Here is a 22,882-nt window from a genome sequence, read left to right as displayed (position 1 = left end):
CTCGTTTCTGCCCTAGATGCTGAGGTGTAGTGAGCAGGGTTCTCACATCCAGTGGCAGAATGGGAGTATCTAATTATCTAACCACAGTCCAACGCACTGGGATGCACTTCATTTCCTATTTATAAGGCATGGACTAGAAGTGTGCCAAATTATCAGGGGTCACATCTAGGAAAAAACAAAAACCAGAGAAGATGCCCTCAGGGTAGCACACGGCAGGATGATAGGGTTTGCAGAGCGGAGGCTGCCCCTGAGCTTTGGATACGTCAGGGATAAAACACTGTGTGGGGTGCAGCTCAGCTATGCTGGAGATAAAACAAATAGGCTAGAAAATAGAAATAGAATCCGCTGGTGGAGGTTGAACTGAACTTGAGTCTAAATCCCACCTGCTGGAAAGTCATGGAAGGTGGCCCTACAGATTGATATCCATCTAGGGCGGCAGTTCTCAGCTGTGGGCCAGATATCCTTCATAGCAGATGTTTACAGTACGATTCATAGCTGTAGCAAAATTATAGTTATGATGTAGCCACAAAATAACTTTATGGTTAGGGTGGGCACAACATGAGGAGCTGTTGTTAGAGAGTCACAGCGTTAGGAAGGCTGAGAAGATCTAGGGGCTCTGCTGACCTGACTGGCTAAGAAGAGTCTGTTGATATGAAAGACAATGAAGTGGTTGCTTTCTCCATCCATCCATCCATCCATCCATCCATCCATCCATCCATCCATCCATCTGCTACAAACTGGGCTGAGAGCTGTCACCCATTAGGATGTATGAGAAAAGAAGTCATTATCTTGGACATCAGGGTGACACTCGGGTGCCTGTAGGGCCAGGCAAACCATATCAACTATTAACAAGAGGCAGAAACCTGTAGCATACATTGCCCATTCAGAAAGCCAGCCCCTTTTCAACTGCAGAAAGCCTCATCCATAGGAGACTAGGGGTGCATTTCAAAGTACTTTTCTGCAAAACCTAGAAATCAGGATGGAGACACAGCTCAGCAGTGAAGAGCACTGGCTGCTCTTGCAGAGGACACAGGTTTGATTCCCAGCACCCATGTGGTAGCTCACAATAGTCTGTAACTCCAGTTTCAAAGGATCTGATGCCCTCTTTTGGCCTCCATGGGAACTGCTCACTCATGGCACACAGATATACCCATGCTCATAAAATAAAAATAATAATAAAATATAAAAAAGCATCTTTAAAACATAGAAATCTATTTCTGTGTGTGAGATATCTAGATAAGTAAGTATAGAAACAAACTGTCCTTTAAAATATACAGGCCAAGCAAAGCATCTGCAGACTGCCAGTTTGTAACACTGAGTTATGAAATAATAAAACAATTTTAGACATTCCATAAACATGCCACTGAGTGGAACTTCATGGTGACTGCATAAGAAGTGATGTGTCTGAGTTCGTAACTTTCATAAACCGATAAAAAAAAAATCCACGTTAACTTTTTTTAAGATTTATTTTATTTATATGAGTATACTGTAGTTGTCTTCAGACACACCAGAAGAGGACATCAGAACCCATTACAGAAACTTGTGGGTCACCATGTGGTTGCTGGGAATTGAACTCAGGACCTTTGGAAGAGCAGCCATAGCTCTAAACCACTGAGCCATCTCTCCAGTCCTTCCATGCTAAGTCATTAACATTCTACTTAATCATAAAGATTGGAACCCTGGCCTATTTACTCACAACAATAAGCTGCTGCCCCATTAGAATTGTGTGCCATGAAAGCCACTGCCTAAGGGATTTGACTATCTGTGTTCTGTTAGTCCTCCCAGGAATCCCATGATCTGTGTTCTGTTAGTCCTCCTAGGAATCCCACAATCTGTGTTCTGTTAGTCCTCCTAGGAATCCCACAATCTGTGTTCTGTTAGTCCTCCTAGGAATAGGAATAGGAAATAAGGCTTTAGCCTTATTATCTCAATTTACACATGAGAACACTGGTGTGTAAAAAACATTGTCAGAGTCAAGAAACTTAGAACAATGCTTACATATATATATGTGTACACACACACACACACACATGCGTGCGCAGCCAGACACAAAGACATACATACACACACATACAGACACAAAGACACGTGCATGCACACATGCACGCATGCACGGATACATATCTGTTGAGTAACACTTTGGACTTTATTCTGGTTTCCCAACTAGTACAAAGGTGATTTTTCTCCTTTGCTGCCAACTCTTTTGTCTGTCACTAAACTATATGGCACTAGAGGAAAATGTCCAAATAATAATTACACCCTTGACCAACAAATGTGAACCTGTAATGAAAGCTCTTGAAAAGACTTGGCCCTGACTCTGTCAAGCAGCTATCTTCTTCAGTGGTTTACAAAAGGGATTCCAGTGTTCCCAAAGTGACATGTTCAAAAGACATGCAGAGTTACAGGTTCTGGTTGGCACCACTGCCACTCACTCCCCATGGGTTCTTGATCTCAGCCTCAAAGCAGCCAGAGACTCTCTTTTAACAACACCCAACAGATGATGCTTGGATCAGACAAGCCTGGGAAAACTTGAAGAACAGTGATGTGGCCCCCACTTAGGATATCAAGAATCTTGAGGATCTTCTAGGCCACTTTGTGATGTGCCTTTTTCTGACATCACTGATGTCCCTTAGACAATGCTCAATGAATTAGCTTTCCTCGACTGTAACAAAATACCTTCAATAATCAATGGATAAAAGGAAAAGGCTTATTTTGTTTCATGGTTCAGAGACTGTGGTCCATAGCACTTGGCTCTGTTGTTCTGGACATCATAGAGGGAGCTTGTCATCTGACAGCAGCCAAGAAGTAAAAGCAAAGAGACTGTACCCCAACATCTCACCTCCAAGAACCCAACTTTCTCCCACCAGGCCCTTCCACTTAAATGTCCAAGAGTGCCACAGGTTGGAGACCGAGTCAGCAAGGTGTGGCCTTTGGGGAATATTCAAGTCAGCTGGTCTCTGTCATTCTTTTGAAGGCCATATTAAATTGTATGTTTCCAATTGGGGGTTTTGGTAGGGAAACATGATTTAGGGAAGCACTCAACCAAAATTTATCCTGAGCCTTTACCGTTTCTAAATAGGTAAGAGAAGAGACTGATCATGAGACAATAGCCTAGTTATATAATCATTTTACCTGCTCAAAAACAGCACAGAATAGACCCAAATGCCTCTACCTCCTGACAATATGTGGGCAGGAATCCACCTAAGGTCATCTATTTGCACTGGCTTTGAAACTTAAATTCTATTTCAGACTTTTAGAGTCCTCAGGGATGTGTAAATCTACAATCCTAACTTTTTATCACAAACTTCTTTGCCATGCTGTCAAGCACATTAGAGTCAAAGGCCCAACCAGCCTGCCTCCCACACAGTTCCCCATAACTCTGAGTGTGATTCACACAGTGATTTGCCATGCTTCCCAATCCTCCTGTCACGAGAAAGAACAAAGTATATAGGCATTAAATCAGACTGCTGACTAAAAGAGCTGACAAGGCTAGAGAAAAACCCAAAGTACACTCTATTGTAAACTTTGGGCGTCAACAGGAAAAGCAGGTCCTAGAAACCAGAGATCAAATCCTTGTCATGGAAGAATTGAATTAGTTGGAAGAGAAGTAAGACTGGTAGGGACAGTTGATTGCATTAAGTGTGAGATGGAATTAAAGACTCATCCAAAGATCTGAAACTCATCTAACACAGCAGACATGGCTATCAGCAGTGATAAGCAGATAGCAAGAGAAAATGGTCAGAAGCAGATAGATCAGGAACATTTTATGTAATTTTGTTATCACTGCTTTTTATTTTAAATGTTTCAATATATACGGTTGTATACTGGTTTGGCATGGAGGTACACACCTTAAATTCCAGCACTCTTGAGGCAGAGACTGGCAGAGCTCTATGAATCTGAGGCCAGCTTAGTCTAAATACTAGGGTACATTACACACACAGGAAAAAGGGCAATTGTTCTACAAGTCATATCTTCAAATGTTTGGCCTCTTAAGTATATTACATACAGAGAATTTGAAATTCTAAGTTGGCTGCAACTTCATGCAAACAATTCACTTATGGCTGTACTTTCAACAGAGGAGACGTGCTTCTATAACAGAATGTTGACCTACATAGCCCTTCTCTACTGATATTATAATTTCAAAATCAGAGTTACTTTTTCATAGTTCCAGGGGGGAAGGAAAAAAACTAAACAGATATACATGTACATACACACACACTATTGTGGAATTGGTTTATTGCTTATATTGTACTAATTGGGTTTCCAAAATTGCACAGGAATTTGCATATGTACATGTAAGATGCTGATGGTCCCAATCTCCAGTTGGCTTTGACCAGTAAATAAATTTGCCAGCAGCCAATGTCTGGGCAGGAAGAAAGAGGCAATACTTTCAGAATTCCTGGTCAAGAAACACAGAAGGGGGAGAAAGCAGAATCACCATGCCAGAAAAGGAATAAGATCCAGGCTTGAGGCTGCAGAAGAGAAAGCATACAATCATGTAAGAGCCAGGGAAGCACAGCCCCAGGCCCTCACCTAACTGAGTCTAGGGTAGTAAAAATGAGATATAGATATTAGTAAGTAATAATTCAGGATTATCAGAAGAGAGGTATTTGCAATGTGGATGTTTGGGATCCACAAACAGCCATCGAGCTGATTAACACATATTAAATGAAAGGCTACTTGGCAGGATCCTTCCAGTTTCCATGTGCGCTCTGGAGCTGACCCTGTGCCACAGCTCTCCATTCCCAAATCCCTCCGGGAGAGAGCTGGTCTCCTAGGAGTGCTGACACAACTATGGGCACAGGTGAGACCACAACTTCTATTCAAATACCTACCTGAAGAGGGATCCTCCCAGAGCCATCAGGACACAGGAACCATGAAACAGCAAGGGACAGGATCCTTCCGGTTTCCATCAGGTCTGCAATCCATACACAAATTCCACCCGGACAGAGCTGATCTCCCAGGAGTGTTGGCACACAGGCTTACAGGAAGAACATGTCACAATCACTGACAGCAAGACCAACCAACACCACACATAACCAGATGGCGAGAGGCAAGAAGAACAAAATAAGAAACAGAACCCAAGGCTACTTGGCATCATCAGTACCCAGTTCTCCCACCACAGCAAGCCCTGGTTACCCAAACACACCAGAAAAGCAAGACTCTGATTCAAAAATCACATATTGTGATGATGATAGAGGACTTTAAGAAGGACATAAATAACTCCCTTGAGGAAATACAGGAGAACACAGGTAAATAGGTAGAAGCCCTTAAAGAGAAAACACAAAAGTCCCTTAAAGAATTACAGGAAAACACAACCAAACAGGTGAAGGAATTGGACAAAACCATTTAGGATCTAAAAATGGAAATAGAAACAATAAAGAAACCAGAAATGGAGACAATCCTGGAGATGGAAAACCTAGGAAAGAGATCAGGAATCATAGATGCAAGCATCACTAAAAGAATACAAGAGACAGAAGAGATAATCTCAGGTGCAGAAGATACCATAGAAAACATTGACATAACAGTCAAAGAAAATACAAAATGCTCCTAACCCAAAACATCCAGGAAATCCAGGACACAATGAGAAAACCAGACCTAAGGATAGTAGGTATAGAAAAGAGTGAAGATTCCCAACTTAAAGGGCCAGTAAATATCTTCAACAAAATTATAGAAGAAAACTTCCCTAACCTAAAGAAAGAGATGTCTATGAACAAACAAGACACCTCCAGAACTCCAAATAGATTGGACTAGAAAAGAAATTCCTCCCATCACATAATAGTCAAAACACCAAGTGCACAAAACAAAGAAATAATATTAAAAGCAATATAAGAAAAAGGTCAAGTAATATTTAAAGGCAGACCTATCAGAATTACACCAGACTTCTCACCAGAGACTATGAAAGCTAGAAGATCCTGGGCAGATGTCATACAGACCCTAAGAAAACAAAAATGCCAGCCCAGGCTACTATACCCAACAAAACTCTTAATTACCATAGATGGAGAAACCAAGGCATTCCATGACAAAAGCAAATTTACATTATATTTCTTCACAGGTCTAGGCTTACAATGACTAATGGATAGAAAACTCCAATACATAGAGGGAAACTACACCCTAGAAAAAGCAAGAAAGTAATCTTTAAACAAACCCCAAAGAAGATAACCACACAAACATAATTCTACCTCTAACAACAAAAATAACAGGAAGCAACAATCACTATTACTTAATATCTCTTAACATCAATGGATTCAATTCCCCAATAAGAAGACATAGACCAACAGACTGTATTCATAAAGAGGACCCAACATTTTGCTGCATACAGGAAACCCACCTCAGTGACAAAGACAGATGCTACATCAGAGGGAAAGGCTGAAAAACAAATTTCCAAGCAAATGGAACCAAAAAACAAGCTGGAATGGGCATTCTAATATCAAATAAAATTTACTTTCAACCAAAACTTATCAAAAAAAAGATAAGGAAGGACACTTCATACTCATCAAAGAAAAAAATCTACCAAGCAGAACTTTTAATTCTGAACATCTATGCTCCAAATGCAAGGTTGCCCACATTCATGAAAGAAACCTTACTAAAGATAAAAACACACATTTCACCTCACACAATATTTATGGGGGACTTCAACGCCCCACTTTCATCTATCAGGGAAACACAAACTAAACAGAGACACAGTGAAACTAACGGAAGTTTTAGACCATATGGATTTAAAAGATATCTATAGAACATTTCATCCTAAAACAAAAGAATACACATTCTTCACATTCATCATGGTACCTTCTCCAAAACTGACCATATAATCAGTCACAAAATAGGCCTTAACAGACACAAGAATATTGAAATAATCCCATTCATCCTAGCAGATCACCATGAACTAAGACTGATCTTCAATAACAACATAAATAATAAAAAGCCAATGTTGACATGGAAGCTGAACAACACTCTCCTCAATGATAACTTGGTCAAGGAAGAAGTAAAAAAGAAATTAAAGACTTTTTAGAATTCAATGAAAATGAAGGCACAACATACCCAAATTTATGAGACACAATGAAAGCAGTGCTAAGAGGAAAACTCAGAGCTCTGGGTGCCTCCAAAAGGAAACTGGAGAGAGAGTATATACTAGCAGCTTAAAAGTACACCTGAAAGATCTAGAACAAAAAGAAGAAAATATGCCTAAGAGGAGTAGACTGCAGGAAATAATCAAACTCAACCAACCAAATAGAAAGAAAAAGAAGTATGCAATGAATCAACCAAACCAGGAGCTGGTTCTTTGAGAAAATCAACAAGATAGATGAACCCTTAGGTAGACTAACCAGAGGGCACAAAGGCAGTACCCAAATTAACAAGATCAGAAATGAAAAGGGAGATATAACAGCAGAAACCGAGGAAATTTAAAAACTCATCAGATCCTACTACAAAAGCCTATACTCAACACAACTGGAAAATCTGGATGAAATGGATAATTTTCTGGACAGATACCAAATGTCAAAGTTAAATCAGGATCAGATAAATGATCTAAACAGTCCCATAACCCTAAAGAAATAGAAGCAGTCATTAAAAGTCTCCCAACGAAAAAAATCCCAGGACCAGATGGTTTTAGTGCAGAATTCTATCAGACCTTCAAAGAAGACCTAATACAAATACTCTTCAAACGATTCCACAAACAGAAACAGAAGGAATACTACCCAATTTATTCTATGAAGGCACAATTATGCTGACACCAAAATCACACAAAGACCCGACAAAGAAAGAGAACTTCAGACCAATTTCCCTTATGTGTATCAATACAAAAATACTAAATAAAATTCTTGCAAACTGAATCCAAGAACACATCAAAAAGATCATTCACCATGATCAAGTAGGCTTCATCCTAGGGATGCAGCGATAGTTTAATATATGGAAATCTATCAATGTAATCACTACATAAACAAACTCAAAGAAAAAAAACCACATGATCATTTCATTAGATACTGAAAAGCATTTGACAAAATTCAACATCCCTTCATGTTAAAAGTCTTGGGAAGATCAGGAATTCAAGGCCCATACTTAAACACAGTAAAAGCAATATAGAGCAAACCAGTAGCCAACATCAAACTAAATGGAGAGAAAATTGAAGCAATCCCACTAAAATCAGGGACTAGACAAGACTATCCCCTGTCTCCCTATCTATTCAATATAGTACTTGAAGTTCTAGCTAGAGCAATTAGACAACAAAAGGAGGTCAAAGGGATACAAATTGGGAAGGAATAGTCAAACTATCACCTTTTGCAGATGATATGATAGTATACTTAAGTGACCCCAAAACTCCAGAGAACTCCTACAGCTGGTAAACAACTTCAGCAAAGTGGCTGGATATAAAATTAACTCAAACAAATCAGCAGCCTTCCTATACTCAAAGGATAAACAGACTGTGAAAGAAATTCACAATAGTCACAAATAGTATAAAGTATCTTGGTGTGACTCTAACCCAACAAGTGAAAGATCTGTATGATAAGAACTTCTAGTCTCTGAAGAAAGAAATCAAAGAAGACCTCAGAAGATGGAAAGATCTCCCATGCTCTTGAATTGGCAGGATTAAGTTGGCAGCAAAAATGGCCAACTTGCCAAAAGCAATTTCAGATTCAATGCAATCCTAATCAAAATTCCAGCTCAATTCTTCATAGAGTTAGAAAGAGCAACTCTCAAAATATTTTGGATTAACAAAAAACCCAGGATAGTGAAAACTATTCTCAACAATAAAAGAACATTTGGGGAAAAAAACAAAACAAACAAACACACAAACAAAAAACCCAAAAAAAAACAAAAACAGAAACAAAAACAAAAACTGCATGGTATTGACACAGAGATAGACAGGTAGATCAGTGGAATAGAATTGAAGACCCAGAAATGAAACCACACACCTATGGCCACTTGATCTTTAACAAAGAAACAAAAACCATCCATTGGAAAAAAGACAGCATTTTCAACAAATGGTGCTGGTTCAACTGGTGATTAGCATGTAGAACAATGCAAATCGATCCATTCTTATCTCCTTGTACAAAGCTCAAGTCCAAGTGGATCAAGGACCTCCACTTAAAACCAGATACACCGAATCTAATAGAAGAGAAATTGAAGAAAAACCTAGAACACAGAGGCACAGGAGAAATTTTCCTGAACAGAACACCATTAGCTTATGCTCTAAGATCAAGAATTGATAAATGATTGTTTTGATGTGTTCTTGGATTCCATTTGCAAGAATTTTATTGAGTATTTTTGCATTGATATTCATAAGCGAAATTGGTTTGAAGTTCTCTTTCTTTGTTGGGTCTTTGTGTGGTTTTGGTATCAGCGAAACTGTTAGCCATTCTGAACCCGCCAGTCACCAAACCTGGATGTTATTATGGATCCCAGGAAGTGCTTGCTGATGGAAGCCTGATATAGCTGTCTCCTAAGAGGCTCTTCAGAGCCTAACAAACACAGAGGTAGATACTCACCGCCAACCATTGGACTGAGCACAGGGTCCCCAACGGAGGAGTTGGAGAAGGGACTGAAGGAGCTGAGGGGCGTTGCAGCTTCATGGTGGGAGTAACAGTGTCAACCAGCCAGACCCCCTGGAGCTCCCACGAACTGGACCACAAACCAAAGAGTACTTGGAGGGATCCATGACTCAGGCCTCAATATGTGGCAGAAGATGGCCTTTTTGGACATCAGTGGGAGGAGAGGCCCTTGGGTCTGAGGGTGTTCAATGCCAGGGTGTAGGGGAGTTCCAGGGCGGGAAGATGGGAGTGGGGGAGTGGGTGGGTGGGTGGGTGGGAGAGCACCCTCATAGAGACAGGGAAGGGGGATGGGATGGGGGGTTCGGAAGGGGAGACCAAGAAAAGGGAAAACATTCAAAATGTAAATTAAGGAAATATCCAATTAAAAAAAAAGATTCAACAAATGGGACCTCATAAAATTGCAAATCTTCTGTAAGGCAAAGGAAACTGTCAATAGGACAAAAGGGCAACCAATATATTGAGGAAAGCTCTTTACCAATCCTACATCTGATAAAGGGCGAACACCCAATATATACAAAAAACTCAAGAAGTTAGACTCCAGAGAACCAAAAGCCCTATCAAAAAATGGGGAACAGAGATAAACAGAGAATTCTCAACTGAGGAGACTTGAATGGCTGGGAAGCACCTAAAGAAATGTTCAACATCCTTAGTCATCAGGAAAAATGCAAATCAAAACAACCCTGAGATTCTGCCTCACACCAGTCAGAGATGATAGCAGATGCTGTCAAGGATGTGGAGAAAGAGGAACACTCCTCCATTGCTGGTGGGATTGCAAGCTGGTATGACCACTCTGGAAATCAGTCTGGTGGATCCTCGGAAAACTGGGCATAGTATTACCTGAGGACCCAGCAATACCACTCATGGGCAAATACTCTGAAGATGCTCCAACATGTAATAAGGACACACACTCTACTATGTTCATAGCATCCATATTTATAATACCAGAAGCTAGAAAGAACCCAGATGTCCTTCAACAGAGAATGGATACAGAAAATGTGGTACATTTACACAATGGAATACTACTCAGCTATTAAAAACAATGACTTCATGAAATTCGCAGACAAACGGATGGATCTAGAAAATATTATCCTGAGTGAGGTAACTCAGTCACAAAAGACCACACATGGCATGTGCTCACTGATAAGTTGGTGGTAGGCAAAGAGCATGGAATACCCATGGTACAACTCATGGACCACATGAAGCTCAAGAAGAAGGAAGACAAGAGTGGATGATTCAGTCCTATTTAGAAGAGGAAACAAAATAATTAAGGGAAGTAGAGGGTGGGAGGGACTTGAGAGGAAGAGAAGAGGAGAGGGGAAAAAAGAGGGGAAGAATTTGGTACGGGAGGAGATAGAAGAGATATACAGAGGGTCAGGAAAGTGAACAGAGGTAGCAAGAGGGGATGGGGAACTGGGGGTAGCAACCAGAAAGCCCCAGATGCCAGGAAAGCAAGAGCTCCCAGGACCCCACTGGGATGACATTCGCTGAAATACCCCACAAAGGGCAGGAAGAACCTGTTGAGACCATATCCAGAGGTTAGGCATGGCACCCTGGTTGAGGGATGGGGCCACCCACCCATCTCCAAAATTTTAATCCAGAATTGCTCCTGTCTAAAGGAAATACAGGGACAAAGAGCAGAAAAGAGACTGAAGGAAAGGTCATCCAGAGACTTCCCCACCTGGGGATCCATTCTACATGCAGACACCAAGCCCAGACACTATTGCTAATGCCAAGAAGTGTTTGCTGACAGGAGCCTGATACAGCTGTCTCCCGAGAGGCTCTGGCAGATCCTGACCAATACATATGTGGATGCTCGCAGCCAACCATCGGACTGAGCACAGGGACCCCAATGGAGGAGTTAGGGGAAGGACTGAAGGAACTGAAGGGGCCTTATCTGGCATCAATGGGAGGGGAGTCCCTTGGTCCCGTGAAGGCTTGATGCCTCAGTGTAGAGGGTGGTGAGGCAGGAATGGGTGGGTGGTAAGGGGGGGGCGTATAATAGAAGGTTTGCTGAAGGGGAAACAGGGAAAGGGGATAACATTTGAAATGTAAACAAATAAAATATCCAACAAAAAAATAGGTTTATCCACCTCACTTACATGCCAGGGGGGGGAGGTAAGGCTGTGTGTGTGTGTGTGTGTGTGTGTGTGTGTGTGTGTGTTTTCATTTGAGAATCCAGAGCAATGGGACAGGTATCTAGGAATATCTGATATTGCCAGAGAGATTAGAGAGGATTAATCAACTACAGCTACACACACACACACACACACACACACACACACACACACACACACACACTGAATCCTCTTAATAGCTTTCTGCCTCTGTCCAGATTGCAATAAAGCAATCTCTAAAACCCAGTCCTCACTTGGCTCCCACACAATCAGCCAAAGGATGAGTGAAAATGGTGTCCATACATTCACCAAACACCTTCGTGCTCTTATTGACAGTGGTCACAGGGTATATTTTTACTCTTTTGTTGATCCTCTTCCCACTTCCTGGGTCATCTCTTGCATCTACGGCTTTCCCTCACCAGTACTGTGGCCAACTTATCCCCAGAGCTTCAGGCATGGTGCCCATCGTGACAACACAGAGAGATGAGATGTACCCTTGACACTCACTGTTTAGATAGGCAAGATGAAAAGCATGCAATGCTACCATTTCAATATCTTGTGTCATAAACAACAGCATGTGTAGGGTTTGTCAAGCATTTCCATGAAGTACCCAAACTCCCCAGGTTTGCTGCCTTCAGGTCTCTTGTCTCCGTTCATAAAACCTCCTTCCACATCAGGGATCATTTCCTGTGCACTTTGTTCAGTCCCCAGCTGTGGTGGTTCGAATGAGAATGACACACCTAGGCTCATATAGTTGAATGCTTGACCCCTAGTTGGTGGAAGAGTTAAGGAACGATTAGGAAGTGGGCTTATTGAAGAAGGTGTACTATTGGTGGTGGGCTTTGAGGCTTCAAAACCAATGCCATTCTCAACCCCTCCCCCTCCTGAGAGTGTACATACATGACGGATGTGCAGGCACATCATGCATGCATGCACACACACACACACACACACACACACACACACACACACACACACACTCTTCAACTTGTAAATAAGATGTAAGCTCTTAGCTACTATTGCAGCACTGTGCCTACTCACTCCCATGCTCTCACCACAGTGGTCAGAGACTCACCCTCTGAAACTGTAAGCAAGCCCCATTGAATGCTTCCTTTTATAAGTTGCCTTGGTTACATTGTCTTCTCACAGCAACAGTAACTCTAATTTAGGCACCAGCTCCTGAAGGAAGCATCTCCTAAACATTTCTCTAGTCCTTGTCTCTCCATCCCAACTACCCCCTTCAAGGACATAGCACATCCATTCCATTCTTCCTACATGGGCCATTTATTTCTACAGCTCTCCATCCATTTGGCTGGTGAGAGGTGAAGTGCTGCCCCCTAAAGTCTGTCCCTTGCATTGAAGCCCAGGACTTGGATTGCAATGTAAGGTGTTTTGCTCCTTGAGTTATCCAATGTCTTCGGTGTAACACTCAGTGACCTCTCCAACATAACTCTAAAGATTCTCACCCCCTTCCCTTCTGCTGCTCACCACATAACATGTTTTTACATAATGTTTGTAATATTGCCACATATCCGTAAGTATGGTGGAATACAGTTATCCTCTGGTTGATAAAATCATCTGCCAACCATACTTCAAGACCCCTTTGCCTATCAGGAAGTCTCCACTTCCTCTCAGCAAAATGGCCCTTCTCTTCAGATCCAAAGCATTCTGTTTGTGTTATGTATTTACTAATCTAACGGCCACCTTTAAGATCTCCAGTGGGAGAAATCTGGCTTATCTTCAGTACCTAGCATTTGTTAAAGAGATATGGGTTTTGTACCTTAGAATTCTTTAATACAATTCAAATCCAGGACTGTTCGAGCCTTCCTTCCTTCATTCTCCCTGTCTGTGATGAGAATGCTTAGTGGTGTCCACTTCATTAAATTGTCAACTTCATGCTATCCAGGTCTTCCTGGTACGGCACCATGTTGCCTTTTGAGAACAGAAAATTCTTAATTTGAAGAACAAGAACAAGAGGCTCAAAGAGGATCTGGTACACAGAAGAATCGAGAGCTGGAGAGAAAAGAATGTTTGTGGTCAATGTTTGTGTTGATGAATTGAGGAAACGAGTGTTCCTAGGACTGAGAAGAGAATGGGACTCAGATTTCTCTCTCTACTGCCTGGAAAGATTGTCCATACTCTTCTCTTTTAAAAACAAAAACAAAACAAAACAACTCGATCTTACTATATAGCTTGGACTGTTTTGTTTTGTTTTGTTTTGTTTTTCTTTGCAGACTCTGGACTCAGTCAAGGATTACACATGTCACTGTCAGGTTGTCGCGAACATTCGGTCCACACTAAGTGTAGGTGTCTGAATTGATAACTCCAAGAATTAATAAATGTCAGATAAATGAAAGATTGGTTCTGCACTTAATCCAAAAGTGACAATCTACAAGTAAGGTCCTGAGTCACAGACATGCATGCTTATCCAAAAGCTGGAGGCCATGTCACCGGGCCATCCTTTTGAATAAGGGATGTAACTCACTCAGAAATGATGTAGGATCCATTTCCCTCATCAACGCTGTTTGCTGGTGGCTAGTGGGTGATATAAGAAAACCAGCTGCTTACAAAACCTCGCATCATGTACACAGACACAGACAGCATTGTTTCCAGAGAAGAAGTATCTGGAAAAATACCCAGTCTGAGTGTGTATGGTAGCACCCCAGAAGGAAGCCAGGTGAACACACAGCTCTGGTTGCCACAGCTTTAGGCCTCCCCTGACACAATGCCTCCAAGATGCACTGTAAACTCACAGCTCAGCATTCTCAGAATCACAGAAACGCAGAGCCACATGTGTATAAAGATAGTCCCTTCCCTACCCAGGCAAGGAATTCCTGTTCCAGCTTCTCCTTTAACGCCCTGACTGTGCAAACTCAGTCCATTTAGACTTTGGACTAAACAGTTCAGGGTCCATCTGCTTAGAAACAAGAGTGCCTGGGTCTTGGCTTTGCTATTGGTGAGCTACTTGTGAGCGTAACCACACTGGCCGAGCACTCACAGCTATGTGCTGTATTCACTTAAGGAGACCACATCATCTGCCACAAATCTGCTTCTAGACAGTTGCAAGTCACACCTCCTTGCTCTCTCCAGGAACACTCAGTCATTCCCTTCAGCTCCTGCTGTTCTTGGGAACAAATAAGAAAGCACAGCACATAGGCCAGCCTGCAAGCCCTCACTCCTCCACTGCACATTGCCACTACTACGGAGATTCTGGTTTATCCTTATGGTCTACAAAGAGTTTGCCTTTTAAACTCCGACTTCAATTTGGTCATATCGGTGCACTCCAAGGAACAGATATCATCTTGGCCATGACTTCAGAGCCTTGAGAAAATGATCATTTTGAGGAAATAAGGATCTTGCAGTGGTTCCTGGTTGTCTTAGTCAGGGTTTCTATTCCTGCACAAACATCATGACCAAGAAGCAAGCTGGGGAGGAAAGGGTTTATTCGGCTTACACTTCCACACTGCTGTTCATCACCAAAGGAAGTCAGGACTGGAACTCAAACAGGTCAGGAAGCAGGAGCTGATGCAGAGGCCATGGAGGGATGTTCTTTACTGGCTTGCCTCACCTGGCTTGCTCAGCCTGCTCTCTTATAGAACCCAAGACTACCAGCCCAGAGATGGTCCCACCCACAAGGGACCTTTCCCCCTTGATCACTAATTGAGAAAATGCCTTACAGTTGGATCTCATGGAGGCATTTCCTCAACTGAAGCTCCTTTCTCTGTGATAACTCCAGCTCTGTCAAGTTGACACAAAACTAGCCAGTACACTGGTGAAATTTCAGACAACTGGCATTTGCCTTTAATATCTGCCCACTGGGTGCTTCGCAGGCTAACATCTGTCTTCCAGGAGGCTATTACCTCCTGCAAGACTTGAGTCCCCTGAGGATTCTGTGGCCATGTCCAGCTTCACCCCAGCCTCTGCCTACAAGTCACTCTGAATACAAGTGTTCCCACAACCCATAGGAATTAGCTAGCATTCCATGCAACCATGCACCCATTCATTGACTTAAGTTCTCGAGCATCTATTGTGACCCGAACTGGACTCTAGCACCAGCTCCTCAAAGACAAAGATGCATCAGGGCCTTTACCCTGTATCCATTGCCAGATGCTGGGATGGTGACTTTGCTGACCCAACTGATCAGGGACCATGAAGGGCATGAGTGAGCCATGCTTTTGGGTGTGTCTGTAAGAGAATTCGTTGACTTGGGAGGCTTACTATGAACAAGCAGCAGCCCATGGGTTGAGTCCCAAATTGAGCAAAAGAAAGGAGGAGGAAGCCCAGCACTGGTGTCCCCTTCGCTCTGCCTCCCCGGGTCACTGAGATGAGAGCAATTTGTTGCCACGTGGAACTGCCAACTGCTCGTGTCACAATGCCTTTCACATCACAGCAGACTGTCCCCTCAAAACCAAACATGTGCAAAGGGAAACTTCTTGTCTCTAAGGTGTTCCTCATTGTGTATTGGTGACTGCGACAAGAAAACGTCCAGATGCTCATGCCATTCTGCTTAGCAAGTCCATCAGGGACAAGAGGGCTTCTTAAGCCGGCCTGCCATGTTTTCTTTCTTTAACCAGTGATGTCTGGACACGTAGGACAGGATTTAGTAAACTTACTAGAAAATGATCAGGTTCACAAAGCCCATGCCTAGCTTATGCACACAGTAAACAGTTTCTGGGAGGGGACTTCTTGGTGGAGCTGCCTGAAAACTGTATAGAGAGCTTTGGGGCTGCTGTTGCTAAGCAGGCTACCTGGGGTTGCGGCTGCCTGAGTAGGTGAGTTCCCATAAATGAACCCTCACCTGTACTTCCATGAGTGACTGCATGGGATTTACTGGCACAAGCTCGATTTGGGGGAATTATTTCTTTGGCCTGTCATCAAAACCATATGTAGAGTGAAGAGATGTATGTTCACAACTCCCCAAGCAAAGTCCCTCAACAGAAGAGCATACCAAAACAGTAGCCATGCCTCACCAGTAGGCATGCTCTGTGACACAGGAGAGAAGCTGCTGTTGATAGTGGGAAGTCAGAGAAGGTCTTGCATGGCCTAGAGTGGAATCCTAGATCCTGTCAAGAAGACAAGGAATGGGGACAGGGGGTGTAATGGGGTTCCCCTTCTCAAGGGGAAGGTGGGATGGGGGCGGACTTGCCTAAGTGGGGACTGGGAGAAGAAGGGTTCATAGTGAGTTGTACAATGAATAAATAATTTTTGTAAGTTGTCATTGAAATGCATGCTTTCAGCTCAGACTCCATAAATATTAATGAGTTTGTTCTACAATGGTCACCTGTAGCACCTTCTTTACAAGAAGCCTCAGGAAGGAGGCAACAAAAAACACTAAAGCATTAACTCTTGAGATCAAAAAGAAGGAGGAGGAAGAAGAGGAGGAGGAGAGGAAGAAGACAGTGACCACAAGGGACAGTGACATGAAAGGTTCAGGGACAATAGGTCATGCATGCAGAACACAGACACTTGAACAAGTGGTGCTGAGCTTGCTAACAGCAAGTTCCCTGTGAGGCATGAACAGGAAGCTTACGGGAAGAAGTGAGAAAGAGAACCCAGGCGGGCCTTGAACTCATGACCCTCCTACCTCAGCCTGCCAAGTACTGAGGTCACATGGTTGTGCCAGTTGAAGGGAACTCTTTTGAATGTAGACTCCTAGACCCTACCCACTAACTTAGCATCCTATAGTGCATTCCAAAAAGCTACACCCAGTTAGCACTGAGACCCAGTGAGCCCAGCATGGAAACCAGAAACTGGCAATAAGGAACCTGGGACATTTGAAAGCAGAAATGCAAGGTAACTCGGTTTGTCTTTAAGGAACACCATTTGGGATAGAATGAGGAAGGAAGCAGAGCCAACAGGCTGCAGAAGAGATGGATCAGAAGGTCATTGGAGCTGTCTTACGGAGAGATGACAAATGGAAGCAATTGGGAGGGAGGAGACAGGTGAGCACATAGGATATTTCCAAGGTAGAAACAACAGTCTTTGGTGAGCAATTGACTGTGGGTGACAGAGAGAAAGATCCCAAAGTTGCTACCTTGGGCTCTCACGTAATTGAGACCACTTCTGGGAAAAGGGATGTGAATGCAAGAAGCAGCTGGCACTTGAAGGCTGGTAAGGAGAATCCTCAACTGATGTGTCTTGAACAGCAACTAGATGTGGATGGGGAGTCAGATGTAGGCCCTGAGTGGAGGAGGCATAGTAGTCAACTATGGGGTGTGGAGTGGTGACTGGCAAGCAATCGGGGAGACTGAAGAAGGGGAGTGGTTTGTGCCTGGGAAGCTGCCACCTTCAGAAATGGAGACACAGAAGGAATGGCTAAGAATGATGAGGAACACAGTATGGAATAGAGGTGGTTCGCAGTGCAGGAATCTCAAAGACAGAAGGACAATGCCCAACAACTAAGAGACAGACAAGGAAGATGGCAGAGTTAGGAAAGCACTATGATACAAACATGATGATCAGAGTTCAATCCCCAGGATGAATTTACAAACCTGGTTGGGGTGCTGCACTCTTGCAATCTCAGCATTGAAAAAGCAGAGATGTGCAGTCCCTGGGTCTCACTTACCAGCCAGTCTAATCTAATCAATAAGGCCCAGGTTTGGCTGAGCTCTTCTGTCCCAGAAAGGTAGTTATCGACTTAAAAAGACACCCAAGTTTGACCTCTAATGTTCACACATTCACACATGTCCACCCATTCACACACATGAGCCTGCACAAACATGTACACCTGAAGGGTGGTTAGAGGACTGAAACGGACTCATCAGATCTAGCACTTTCAGGCAATGTCCAATCTAAAGAAGGCTCTGCAGACTGCCTAGATCCAGAGCCCACTAGGCTAAGAAGTGGATTAGAGGCCTAGATCAAAGGAAGCAAGGTAGCAGCTTCAGTCAACTTTGTAATGCCTTGTTAAGAACAGAACCTGGGCTGTAGCCAGAGGAATAGCACAGTGGACTGTGTTGAGCCTATTCCTCGTTCCTCACCATGAATTATTAAATAAAGATATCATTTCCTATATTCTACATATCAAGAAGTATTCGAAATACTCACTACTTTGGAAGTTTCCAATAATGTCCATATCTATTTTATGGCATCTCATTTCTCATAGTAAGCATTTTAGCTCTGGGATTATAAGGGAGCTTACATGATATTTATATATTGATCGTGTGATAGTGAATCTTTGCTGTCAGCTTGACTCCATTTGCAGTTGCCTGGAAGATACACCTCTTGGTATATCTATGGGAATAGTTCTAGAACGGTGCAACAGGGGAGAAAAAAGATCCACCGTAGTGTGAACCAGGTGTCCAGTGTGAACAGGATGTGAAAAGGGAGCCAGAAAGCCTGATGACCATGATCCTCCAGCTCTCTGCCTCCTGACAACAGATGCAGTGTGACGGACAGCCACCACATGTTCTTCTACTAAGACTTCTTGTCTGTGATGGACTGTACTGCCTAAAACTGAGAGCAACAACAAACCCTTCCTACCTGAAGTGGCTTTTCTTGGGCATTTTGCCATGGCAACAAGAAAAGTAATGCATACAGACCACATTCATTTCTTTTTTCAAATATAGTTGATTGATAGTTGGCTAAATCCATGAATGCAAAAAACATGGCTACAGAATTCATGAGCGTGGAGGGATATACAGTGTCCTCACGTGAGTAGAAGAGCCAGCTAGTTCTGGGTCCTCCTCTGAGGCACAGCACTGTTGCGCCTCACACTTCTTGAGTACTGTTAATGAGGACTCTTATCCTAGATATGCAAAGCACATGAATGATTTCCAGGGTCCAGGGGTGTGTCATCACCGGTTACCTAATAAACATGAATGAATCATCTTCTGCTTGCTGACTGCCATAAGGCACTGAAAATCCAAAGAGGATATGTCGCTGTTCCTGTCTTCAGAGGACTCCGAGCTGGGGAGGGAAGACTCCTCAGAAGGTATGGTGAGCTATGCTATAAAAACAGAGCTGGAGTGGAATCTAAGCTTTACTGGTGATATCGCCAATGTTGAAGCAATTCTGCTATATGGGACATTGTACTAGTTAGTGTTGTGTGGGAGGGGAGAGAAGGAAGGGAGGGGAGAGAGGAAGGGAAGAGAGAGAGGAAGAAAGAAGGGAGGGATAAATGAATGGAGAAAGAAGGAACAGGTGAAAGGAGAAACTTAGGCCACACGATTCCTTTTAGGGAACATCCCCAGTGGCCTCAGGACTTCCCACCAGGCCCCACCTCTCAGTGGTCACAAGAGCTGTCCTTTGCCCTCTATATGTACACTGTGACATGTGTGCAACACACACACACACACACACACACCAAATAAATAAATGTAATTTAAAGTTTTTAAAGCAAATATCCCCAGCCTACACAACACACACACACACACACACACACACACACACACACACACACAAGTTCTGTCTGCTCCAAATTATTCAGAATTCCTTGAAAGATATTTACCTTTTTCTCCCATGGTTCCCTGTCATACATTGCTCAGTCCCAGGCTCAGCTCTTCCAACCTTCGTATCTTGCCTGCTATGGCTTTCGAGTCTCTAAACTCAGCCGTGAGCTGATGCAGTGAAACCTCTTTGCCTCAATGAGAGCGCCAGCCGCGGAAGCTGTGCTGGGAGGGAGAGTCAGCTAGCAGCCGTGCTGCAAGCACATAGACTTCATCTCCGAGCTCAGCACTGAGAGGGTTTCAAGTCCTCACTCACTGGGATCATCCTAGGAGCTGATGGCAGACACAGAGCATGAGACAATCCCATCCACAGAGTCAGGGAGAAGGGGGCTGCCGGGGCTGGGAGGGGCTGGGAGAGGGTAAAGTTCTGGAGGTGAAAAGAGGAGTTGTGTGCGAGTGTGCTTAATGCCATGGACTGCCCACTTAAAAGTATTCGAATTAAATTCTGTCTCACGAATATTTTACCACAGAAAACGCTGAATAAGCAATCACAGAAAATGGGAACTGTGGTTCTGAAGTTAAAAATTACCTAAACTGAATATTTGGCCTCAGAGCTTGCAACGCAGTCCAGTGGAGTTCTAAAATATCCAAACTAGTAGAGTGGGTGACCCAGAGTTCTCCAAAAGGAGTGTCCTAAAATACATACAACTGGGAAGAGGGAAAACTTAGACGTTCCATATGTATTTTTTTTTTTATAAAATATCTCCTGCTTTGAAGAATAGATTTAATCTAGTTGGAGAGACTAATAAGGAAACACATGCATACAATTTAGACACAAAGAGACTTGCCTTGGGGCACATCATGCAAACAATGGTACTGCCCTGTTGCATCGTATACAAACTTTTTGAGACAGAGGCTCAAATATCCAAGATTGGCTTTGAACTCGATATGTAGCTAAGAATGGCCTTGGGCTGCTGAGTCTGTGTCTCGTGAGTGCTGGCACTGCAGGCATGCACTATGCCTGACATATGTTGTGCCAGAGATCAAACCCTGGGCATAGGTCCTTCCAGACAAGCACTTAGCCACTAAGTTCCATCACTGACCCTGCAAATTTAAAGACCACTATTTAACAAGAAGTTTTAGACAAATGTCTCATTTTCCAGGCTGGTCTGGAACTCCCCATATAGCTGAAGACAACCTTGAACTTCTGGTCCTATGGCCTCTACTTCCCAGGGCTGAGATTACAGGTATGTGCCACCACACTCCATACATGTGGTGCTGGCTGACGGAACCTAAGGCTTTGTACATGCTAGCAAGCATTCCAGGACTCAGCCCCAGCCCAGGATTATTTTCTTAGGTCCAAATCACACCACTAGCCGGAGACCATGGGCCAAAGGACTTTCCATGTGTTTTTCACATATGTAGCCCACATGGCCAAACCCACCTTGCATACATCAGGTCCTCACTGACAGTCCCCGAGAGGACCATCTCCAACACCGCTGTCAGCGAGTGCCATGCTGCTGCAGCTTCTTGTCACTGGACTAGATCTTCTCTTCTCGCCTCCCCTTTCCGCTCCTCCCTGCATTCTCTTCTTTCTCCTCCTCCTTCTCTTCCTCGCTCTTTTTCTTCTTTTATCTACATCCTCCTTATAAAGCCAGGACATTGGGCAGAATGCTTTCAAATGTCCTAACTTTCTTTAAGAAGTGTGTGTGTGTGTGTGTGTGTGTGTGTGTGTGTGTGTGTGTGTTATATTCTATGTGTGCAGGTAGAGGGCATGGAAAAGACAGAAGTCAGGTGACTTGGGTTTTTTTTTTTTTTTTTTTTTTCCTAACACCTCCTGAGCCTCACTTTCCTCTTCTGGCTATCCAAGAAAGTGGCCTTTGGAAGGTTGTGAGAATAAACATCTGAGTTCATCGTTGATATATGTACCCCCCCTGATTGCTATTACTGTTTCATTTCCTTGGTAGGAAATAAGAGTCTGAATCAGCGGTTTGAAGAGAAGTCTAGAATTCTTAAAGGCTGCCAGAACAATTGGGACATGGGTACCCAGGTAGCTCATCTTCCAAGACGCCTCCTTCCCAAGTCTCATTCTTCTTTGAGTTACAGAATGAGGTGCTGTGGGGAGAGAGGGATAATGTATGTTTTTAAAGTTAAATTTCTAGTTTTTGAGAATTTCATACACGAATACTGTGCTTATGTTGTTTTATCCGTCCCTCTTCTCCTCTCTAACTCCTTTTATGCCCCATCTCAAGTTCATTTTCTCTTCCTCTATAATAATTTTATTATTTATTTTATTTACATGAGTACACTGTAGCTGTCTTCAGACACACCAGAAGAGGGCATCAGATCCCATTACAGATGGTTGGTTGTGAGCCACCATGTAGTTGCTGGGAATTGAACTCAGGAACTCAGGAAGAGCAGTCAGTGCTATTAACCACTGAGCCATCTCTCCAGCCCCAAATAATTTTAAACATAAACACACACACTCTGTCTCTGTCTCTGTCTCTGTCTCTGTCTCTGTCTCTGTCTCTGTCTCTCTCTCTCTCTCTCTCTCTCTCTCTCTCTCTTACTAAGTCCACTTAGTATTTCTCATATATAGTTTTGTCTAGGACTAACTGTGGGGCGGTGAGCTGTGCACAGGCAGCCTGTTCCAGGGCTGAGCTCAGGCTGTGAAACCTGGAGACCAGGCAGTGACTATCTATCGCCTGGAAGGCACTGCAGGTGTTCGGCCACGCCCCTTAGGCCCCTGACTCCTGTCACAGCTACAGCTTCCCATAACCCCCTTTCCCTAGCCCCCCCACCCCCACCCCTGCCCCGCGTAGAGGTGTCTGGC

The 22,882-nt window shown here is 43.3% G+C and overlaps 1 protein-coding gene across 1 annotated transcript in view; it reads right to left on the bottom strand.

Annotated features, from left to right (window-relative positions):
* Positions 1–4,222: 4,222 nt before the first annotated feature.
* The window catches only part of Taf4b (TATA-box binding protein associated factor 4b), a 177,224-nt gene continuing 158,564 nt past the window's right edge, over positions 4,223–22,882 (bottom strand). Inside the window, exons 15-16 of the transcript XR_877141.1 lie at positions 4,836–4,981; positions 4,223–4,472 (exon numbers count right to left, since the gene is read on the bottom strand). The gene's annotated coding sequence lies outside the window, so the exon portion shown is untranslated. The remainder of the gene's footprint in view (positions 4,473–4,835; positions 4,982–22,882) is intronic.

Source organism: Mus musculus, chromosome 18 (assembly GCF_000001635.26).
Source record: "Mus musculus strain C57BL/6J chromosome 18, GRCm38.p6 C57BL/6J".
Taxonomy (NCBI): domain Eukaryota; kingdom Metazoa; phylum Chordata; class Mammalia; order Rodentia; family Muridae; genus Mus; species Mus musculus.
The sequence above is the reverse complement of the archived record's forward strand: the minus strand, read 5'-3'. Positions and strand labels throughout refer to the sequence as shown.